Source organism: Halichoerus grypus, chromosome 3 (genome assembly GCF_964656455.1).
Source record: "Halichoerus grypus chromosome 3, mHalGry1.hap1.1, whole genome shotgun sequence".
NCBI lineage: Eukaryota > Metazoa > Chordata > Mammalia > Carnivora > Phocidae > Halichoerus > Halichoerus grypus.
The window spans coordinates 113,830,446-113,839,608 of NC_135714.1; positions in this window are offsets into that span (position 1 = coordinate 113,830,446).

Sequence of the window (9,163 nt, forward strand, 5' to 3'; positions counted from 1 at the left end):
ACTTACTCTATGCCCTGAACCATGACTGACCCATTCTAAGTAAACTTCAAGAAAACGTTTGGAGGCTGGTATGAATCTTCACTGGCTCAGAATTTCCTAAAGTACTTCTCAAAATGGACCGTTACATACAGAGACTTTTCAACGTGTAGGAGTAGAGTAGTTCTTAGGAATTCTTAACACAGACTCCTGGGACTTGCATATACTAAAATTTGAGTTCAATTGGATTGGAAAATAAAACAGATTTTACTTTTTCTTATTATTTCTTGCTTAATTAAAACATTACATAATTGTGATGAACAGTCCCTTCTCTGTTTTCTAGTCTCTGAAGACTGAATATTTTTTTTAATTATTGAAGCATTAGCAAATTTTAAATTATGTACCTTATCCCCAGCAGCCAGCTCTACCATGCTAATGGAGCATATATTTCCTAAATTACTTGCAAGCTACTAAAAGAGATAATTTTCCTGAAAGATACAAGGACAATTTTCCTTCTCACTTTTTGTATTTGAAGGACCAGAACATTATGAAACTTGTTTCTTATTATGAGTATTACCTTATTTTGTTTCTGCTGGTTGTGGAAAAAACAACAACAAAAACAAACCCTGAGAAAAAAAGAAACTCAACAAAACTTGGTTCTTTGAAGCCTTTGAATCCGATATAAAGCAGTATTGCTATGTATCTATGCATAATTTCTATAAGAAAATCAGAAGAAGCAGTTAACAGCTATATTACAGTCTTAATTCTAGGTTTATTTCTAGCAATGTTCAATGAAAGAGATAAAAATTGTGCCTACAAGTATTTGGAATGCCTTAAAACAAGTAATTTTCAAATTTGAACAGTTAACATGTTTTCAAAGAGCTTAAAAGGAAGTAACTTATTATCTGTAGCATAATTACCAACCAAGCAATTAAGCCCATTAATGCATACATATTCATGGTATATATTACTTGCCTGTCTCTGCAAAGTATTATGGCAAGAACAATAGAGAATACTAATCCTCTGAACAATGGGGAATACCAGGTTTGGATTAGACATAGTTTCTGCTCCTTGGAGTTTATAGATTGATATGGCCATAAGACATGTATATATCAACATAAAGCTTTGGGTCTTTTTTAATGGACTAAGAGGGACTCACTAAGTGGAAGTGTCCACTAATTTTAAAGGGTAGGGATGAAGAAGAAAAAGTCCAAGTGACAGGTGAAGGCACAAACAGTGGATAAAGGTGTTCAGATTCAAGGAGACTTACTGAGATCTGCGCATGGACCCTCAGAACCACAGCGGTAGGAGAAACTAAGGAGGCCATAGAAAAAACTTTTTCATTCTACAGAATTACCATTCCAGTAACTTGTCCACTGACACAGTGAGCTAAATTACACTGGTTCTCAAAGGGTAATGAAACAATCGAATATCTTGAATAAAGTATACTATGTTAAAAATACATGAGAAATGATGGGGCGCTTGCATGCCTCAGTCCGTTAAGCACCTGCCTTCAGCTCAGGTCATGATCCCAGGGTCCTGGGATCGAGCCCCACATCGAGCTCCCCGCTTAGCAGTGAGTCTGCTTCTCCCTCTCCCTCTGTGATCTCTCTCGCTCTCACTCTCTCTCAAATAAATTAAAATCTAAGAAAAAAAAATACATGACAATGAAAGAGATCATATTTTCATATGAACCATATCAGAAGATAAAATGTATAAACTAAAAGTTGGTTCAAAATGCACCTAATTTCAACTAAAGCTGAAATATGTAAACTTTGACAGCTATATGTGTAAATACACAGTTATTTTTTTATTACAAAATGTGTTTGTAACAAAGAGCTAAAGATTGTATCCTCTTGTGGTGTTTCTATTTTAGGGAAAATAATACAAAATTCTGAGGATAATTAGAACAGTATTGCTCCAAAGCCACTGTAAGGATTTAGAACTATGGTACATGATTTCCCAGATGTATCGAAAAACCTACAGGATTTGCAAAAGAATTTAGTCACTGAATTATATTAAAAGACATGAAACACACGATAAATAATATATGTTTATTATTAAAGATGTGAATATTGAGCATAAAAAGGGACAACTGTCTATACTAAGCTAATTAATTTTTCCTGGCGATAGTGGTAGATCTGTTGTAGATCTAGATCTCAATGTATATAATACTCAGATTAACAACATTTTTCCATAATTGGATTTTAAATGCCATTACCAGGTTGATCTGCCACATACATAACTTAATAAAAGAGAAAAATAAAAATATACTTCATATGCACATTATTCCTGTTTTTTGGTTTGTTTTATATTTCTGTTTATAGCTAAACATTTGTTTTACCTTACACTGTTTCTTTTTTTTTTTTTTTTAAGATTTATTTATTTATTTGAGAGAGAGAGGGAGAGCAGGGAAGGCGCAGAGGGAGAGGGAGAGAAAGAATCTCAAGTGGACTCCCCGCTCAGCATGGAGCCCAACAGGTGCTCAATCTCAGGACTCCAAGATCATGACCTCAGCCGAAACCAAGAGTCGGATGCTTAACCAACTGATCCACCCAAGCGCCCCTTAACTTGTATCTTTAATTATTATTATAATTTTTAGAGAGAGTTTAAAAAGCCCTATTTATTTTACTATAAGCTTTTAGGCTTTTAGTAAAAATAGCAATCTGTTATATAAATTAGAAAAAAATGTTTTTTTAGACAAAACATGTTTTCTTATTATGGTGTTTTAAGAATTTGGAAACATCTATAACCTAAAGAATTATAACCACTATATGGCTTGCCTTACTCATCTTTTTCCATGCATGAATAAAAGAAAAATTCATTTCATAAGGTCCAATTATCAAAAGTTCAGTTTATGTTATTCTTCCCTAGAGTCAACCATTAACTATTCTGAATTTTTTAAATTTAATTTTATTTAAATTCAATTTATTAACATATAGTGTATTATTAGTTTCAGAGGTAGAGTTCAGTGATTCATCAGTCTTATATAACACCCAGGGCTCATTAGATCACACGTCCTCCTTAATGCCCATCATCCGGTTACCCCTCTCCCCCAACCCTTATTCTGAATTTTAAAAATGAGTTCTGCTATATAACTTTTCAGGATACGCTATAGAAACAAAACATTTTTTTTAGCCATTTAAAAATATGTTAGATATTTTTAACTTTTTACAAATAGTTCTAAACATCAAAATAGTTCTGAAAATTTTCTTGATATTATAGTCAAAATATGAACATTAATTTATATAATTATAGTGTGACCTAGGTACATCCAGGCTTGTTCTAGATGATGGAGCTATAAAATTATTTGCTTTCTGAAACTTTTGGGCTTTTTTAATTTGAATTTTTGTGTCTTTTCATCATTGATAGACTCTTGAATTCTAATTTGAAACTTCTAATTTGTAGTGGGCTTGGAAGCCAGATAAAAACAACAAAAAAGCTTTACTAAAATGCATAAAAGAATAAATCAAGTTGAGGAATATCTAAAGTATTTTGATGTTGTTGTTATTGTTAGAAAAATCTGGCTACATATGGATAGACTATTTTTTCCAGACATCTGAGATTCTAAACAGATGTTAATGTGTGTGTGTGTACCAAGCAAATTTTTCTGTTCATTTAATTTGAGGATTAATAAAGAGAAACTCACAAAATGGGTGTTTCAGATAAAATTAACTACTTCCCCTTAAAAAAAATTCAGGGTGTCTTAATTTGGGTTTCCCCAGAGGCCAGCCCTGAAGCAAGATTCTGACTGGCAGTTACTTTGTTAGTGGTTCTAAGAACAACAGGTGCAGGTGAGACAATGTCAAGAACAAAGAGAAAGGAGTATCTAGGGGGTCTCAGCGACCAGCCCACTGCTGTGGGCACATGGGGACACTCGGCCCATCAGTGACGTGTGTGAGAACACACTTTAGAGTTATTCACCTTAGGGATGAGAACTAGAGCAATTTACGTACCAATGCCCATCAATCAAAGTTTGAAGACAACAGTTGAGGAAGGGGAATTAGGGCAAGGGAGTGGGAATTTAATTCCTCAGCACTTCCAGCCTTTGAGCACTTTGCGCCCTGTGAGTGAAACTTAACAGGTAGAGAGTCATAGTTGCTCAGAGTAAGGAGCTGTCCACCTGTAAGAGAACAGTGAGGGCTGAGTACATAAAAGAATACCACTGACTGGATCTCCTGCAGAAGGTGAAGATAGAATATTGAGACTTTCAGGGTGGGTTAATAATAGAAAAACACTAGGATTCTCTGGTGAATGCTATATTGAATTATGTTTGCTTGATCTATTGTAAATGTGTACCAAATCTTTCCTTAAATATCACTTTTTTCTAAATATTAGACCACTGTTGTTTTGTCTCTACTAGGAAAATCAAGAGATAACAGAGAAGTGAAGCAGGGAATGACTGGGATGTTCAAAGTGAAATGAAAGTGAAACAGAAAGCATCACTGATGTTTGTAGGTCCCGACAAGGAGCTGAAATCAAGTACATAGGACCTTGTGAGTGTACAAAGTTACAAAACAAAAAATTGAACAATACACTTCTCACCTGCCATTTTACATTACTGAGTGGAAATAGACTTTTAGAATTACACAGAATGTTCTTTAGGTTTGTTTCAGTAGCTTCCGTGTTACAAAGAGTGGCTTCGGTAGTTTTCAAGGTAAAGCTAGGATGGCATATTTGTATAATGAACATTCCAAATGACATAAAGGTAATGATATGGAGGTACTGGAAGCATGTTTGCATTATTGAAAGTGACAAATGTTAATTTAGTGGATAAGCAATCTGTCACCTGCTTGGGACATAGTCTTACAGCTGTGGGAATCAAACTGAAGCATGACTTACTGAAAGTCATTCCAGAAGCACCTGTTCCAGACAAAAGGATAAATTACTTTTATTCTTAGCTTATGTGAATATTATTTGAAATGTGTGGGTCATTTGCCACAGATTTGGCATCATTAAGAAGACTTATCAAGATCACAGATGTTGGGCTCACTAAGGATCAGAAATGACTGAGCTGAATGCAGAGAAAAGGCTTGCAGAATTAGATAATGAAGGAGAAAAACTCCCTTTGGGAGCTTAATATTTTGGCCAATTAGATCCAATAATATTAGATTTTCTGCCTTATGTGAGAAATATAGATTATGAAAGTGAGGGCTTCTACATCTGGTAAGTATAGGTTTTAGTAAAAATTTATTTTTTAATAAGAGTAAAACAAAGACATTTAATGAAGAAATAAATGAACAAAGATTCTGTGTGATGCGTTTTTAGTCAGTGTTTAATAGTGCTTTATTTGCTTGCATGGGTCAGTTTTAAATAGTTCCTCTATAATTACTGTGTAGTTCTTATCCATACATAAGAAGTTTAATATGTCAAAATGTATTTCCTTTTTTATATAAAAGGTCTATGATTTCTCATATGGCTTTTTATAGAGACATAGATTTTTAATTGATATGTATTATGGTGATGATAATAAACACAATTTAATAATCCCCTGGAGAGAAAGTTATGAAACCTCTAAATGCATTCTTCAATGGAATTTAGAGCTGTAGGAATCTAGTTCAGAAAGTAGGTATTTGTCAACTGTGGCTTAAAAATAATAATCACATTTCACAATTGTTAATGAGGTAATCCTTTTCTGAAAATTTGGTCAAGTAGTAAGTTATTGTCTAAGCTACAGAGTAAAATGAACAAACACAAAGCAACACACACACATATGGATACATATATAATCTCCGAGCCTCTAATCTGAAATGCTAAAATGAAATTTCATGGCTGTCTGTTGGCCTAAAAAAATTAAAACTATTGAAAAGTTACTTCATAAAATGTATCATTACCCAAATATTTGATGTACTTTAGTGGTCAAAACAACTGTAATTATGTTGCTCCTCGAAAACTTTATATTTTACATAAGAGTGTATCAACTTTTAAGATTTGCACCGTGGGTGTAAGGGGACAGAAAAGATATGATTAAAGAATTCTAAGCTAATTCAGGACTAAAATATAAAAATAAGTATTATAGAAGGGAGTAATATTTTATTGATATTTTTCAAAATATTTAAAAATTACTTAATTAACAAAACTGGGTAATCATTGCAACTGAACAAAGTAGTGGTCTATAGATTACAAAATGTTTAAAAACTGTACGAAGTAAACAACACTAAATTCTTATCTGAACATTAAAACCACTGCTAATTTCTAATATGATGTCTCCACCTAAGATGTCTCTCCTGAGTCCTGGGCTACCATGACTAGTGAATGACACTAGAGACTAGTGTCTTTCCTTTTCTTTCATCAGAATGATGAAGTCTAGTCAATTTCACCCCTAATTAATCCATATTTTGGGTCCTCTGTCATCTCTTAGATTACTAAGACTGCCTCTAAAGTGGTATCCTCACATCCGATTTTATTCCATTTTCTTTTTTTTTTTAGATTTTACTTTTTTATTTGACAGAGAGAGAGAGAGAGAGAGAGAGAGAGAGAGCAAGTGCATAAGCAGGGAGAGCAGCAAAGGGAGAGGAGAAGCAGGCTCCCCGCTGAGCAGGGAGCCTGATGCGGGACTTGATCCGAGTACCCCAGGATCACGACGTGAGCCGAAGGCAGATGCTTAACCAACGGAGCCAACCAGGTGCCCCTTTATTCCATTTTCTACACTGAAGTTCACAGTGATATTTCTGGAGTAAAACACTGATAGTCTGATTCCCTTAAATGGATGACATACAAATCATCTATAGCTTCTTATTTTTATAATCCCCTCTCTTAATATTGGTCCTATATCTTATATTCCATATCCAAAAGATGCTGAACTATTAATGCTCTCTCTAGTCTTCAATCATTTGAAGACGCCATTCTCTCAGCCTGGATTATCGATCTCTGCATCTTTGTCTGATTATTTTGTTCTCATCATTAAGATGAGATGGACGAGATGGATATTTGCACTGAATTATATAAATTCCATAATGTGGGCTTTGTACCCCTGTCATTATGTTTTACTCTTAAATTCTACAACACAAAAAACTGTGAAAAATGTAAGAAATTTATTCTCTTTTTTAAATTATGTTTTATTCTCTTTTTGGGGGTGGAAGGGGCAATTCTAAGAGTTCCCAACGCAAAAGTGCTTGTTGAGAATTATTATCAGAAATCTTTATCAATCATCAGTCTTTATTTTTGAGTCCTTTGCACATAGTACCATAATCTACATGGTTTTCATATGTCCACCACACTGGAAGTATTTATTTTAACTTCAGGAAATATGAAACATGAAATATGAAACAGTAATAATACATTAAAAAATGGGTGAGTTTCAATGAAGAAAAAATCTAATTAATTTTGAGTTGTCATGTAGGGTTCATGTCAGGCATCTAATCTAATATGTGAATTTAATGCTGGTTGAGTCATGTTAGTTGAATATGGACCATGTATCATATATATCACTCCAAAAGTTGTTAAAACTTTGAAGGCATAAATCCTATCAGTCTTACAGTTCAGGAAATTGACACTCAGGGAGGCTGATTAACTTACCCCATGCCATAACCTAAGTTTTGAAGAGCAAACACAATTTTTGAAAAATCAAACCATTGAGCTATTCTGCCACCATGCGATCAATCTAAGCTCTTCTCAAACATTACACTATTTAACCAAATTAATTTACTTGTGTCTCAAAAATATACACAGAACCCTTCATCGCCATTGAAAGTTTATTAGCCTTCTTATCAATATTATACATACAAAGTGGCTAGGGAGAGATTTCTTTATTTCCAATTTATGATTCCAAAAGAGTTACTCTTTATAGGGATGTAATCTCACAAATTTCTAACTAGTAAAACAGCCACATGCATGGACAGCTTCAAAAATAATATCCATAAGGGATAAATGAGGGAAATGTTTCTTTCTATACACTTTCCACTCTTTACAGGTGTGAAGAGTAATTGTGACACAGAAAGGCCATACTTGGTGATAATAGCACAGGGAACATAGCCTCAACACAGTACCTTAGAAAGCTAAGAAAAACTGCAACTAATCTCGACGAAATTGATGTTTAGAAAAAATGTCTTAGAAAAGGCCAACAAAACAAACAGTTATAACTAAACTAATAATTGTATTCTTAGTTCAAATACATTGTCTTTCTATGATATGAAGCACCACTCTTTTACAGTTAAGTAGAAAAACACTTTGCTAATTTCCTATTATCAAAAAGGCAACACTAACTTTCCAAAAGGAGAAAATCCTGTATGTTTCCAAGTATTTGATAATGTAGAAGAAGCTATAGGAACTTTTATGCTTAAAGACACTTCCAAATATTACTTAAGACATTTAAAATGAAACTTGGTATTTCATTTTATCTTGATTGCAGTCTCTATTGCTTTTCTAGAGAGAATCCAATTGCCTTGTTGCTTTTTTCTCCCTTCTCTCCTTTTATTTTCTTTCATCTTTTTGGCTGTATAACCAAAAGAATCAAGTTTTTTATTAACATATACTCAAAATTGAATAATTTACTGGAGTTGGTCATAATATATCTACTCTCCATATATTTATTCTAATAGTTTTGATTATAGTGTATAGTTCCTTTATACAGAGATCAAATTTTTCCCATTACATGGAAAAAATGATATATTTTCATCTGGTTAGTTTAGATTTTTCTTCCTTTTTAAATTGTTATCCATTCTTTCCTAATATTATAATATAATATAATATAATATAATATAATATAATATAATATAATAATATATTGCTTTCTTAAAATAATTCTTAAAATAAATTAAAGCACAGCATGGATAAGCAAGTAACAATGCACCTGCACAAATATAACATGATTGTTTTGGGGAAAATAAGATCATTTATACAATTTAGTTTTGTTATTTTCTATATTCTGAAGGATTACAAGCATTAAGTTTACATTTGTAGAGGGAAGAAAGAACAGCAGTATATCTGAAAAGCAGGCATGGACATGTAGCAAATATATGCCTTTGATTTAAATGACAGAAATAAATTTGCCAATAGCATAGTAATATTAGTAATGTTTAAAGTGACCTATATTACTTGAAATTCAGGTTCAATATTTTTCAGTTTGATGAGGCCATTCAATATAAAGCATAAATGAAAATAAGTTATGTGCATAATATCCATAATAGAATTTGCTACATTAACTCTTGCAGATGTGGGTTAATATTTTATTTGCATGTATCCTCAA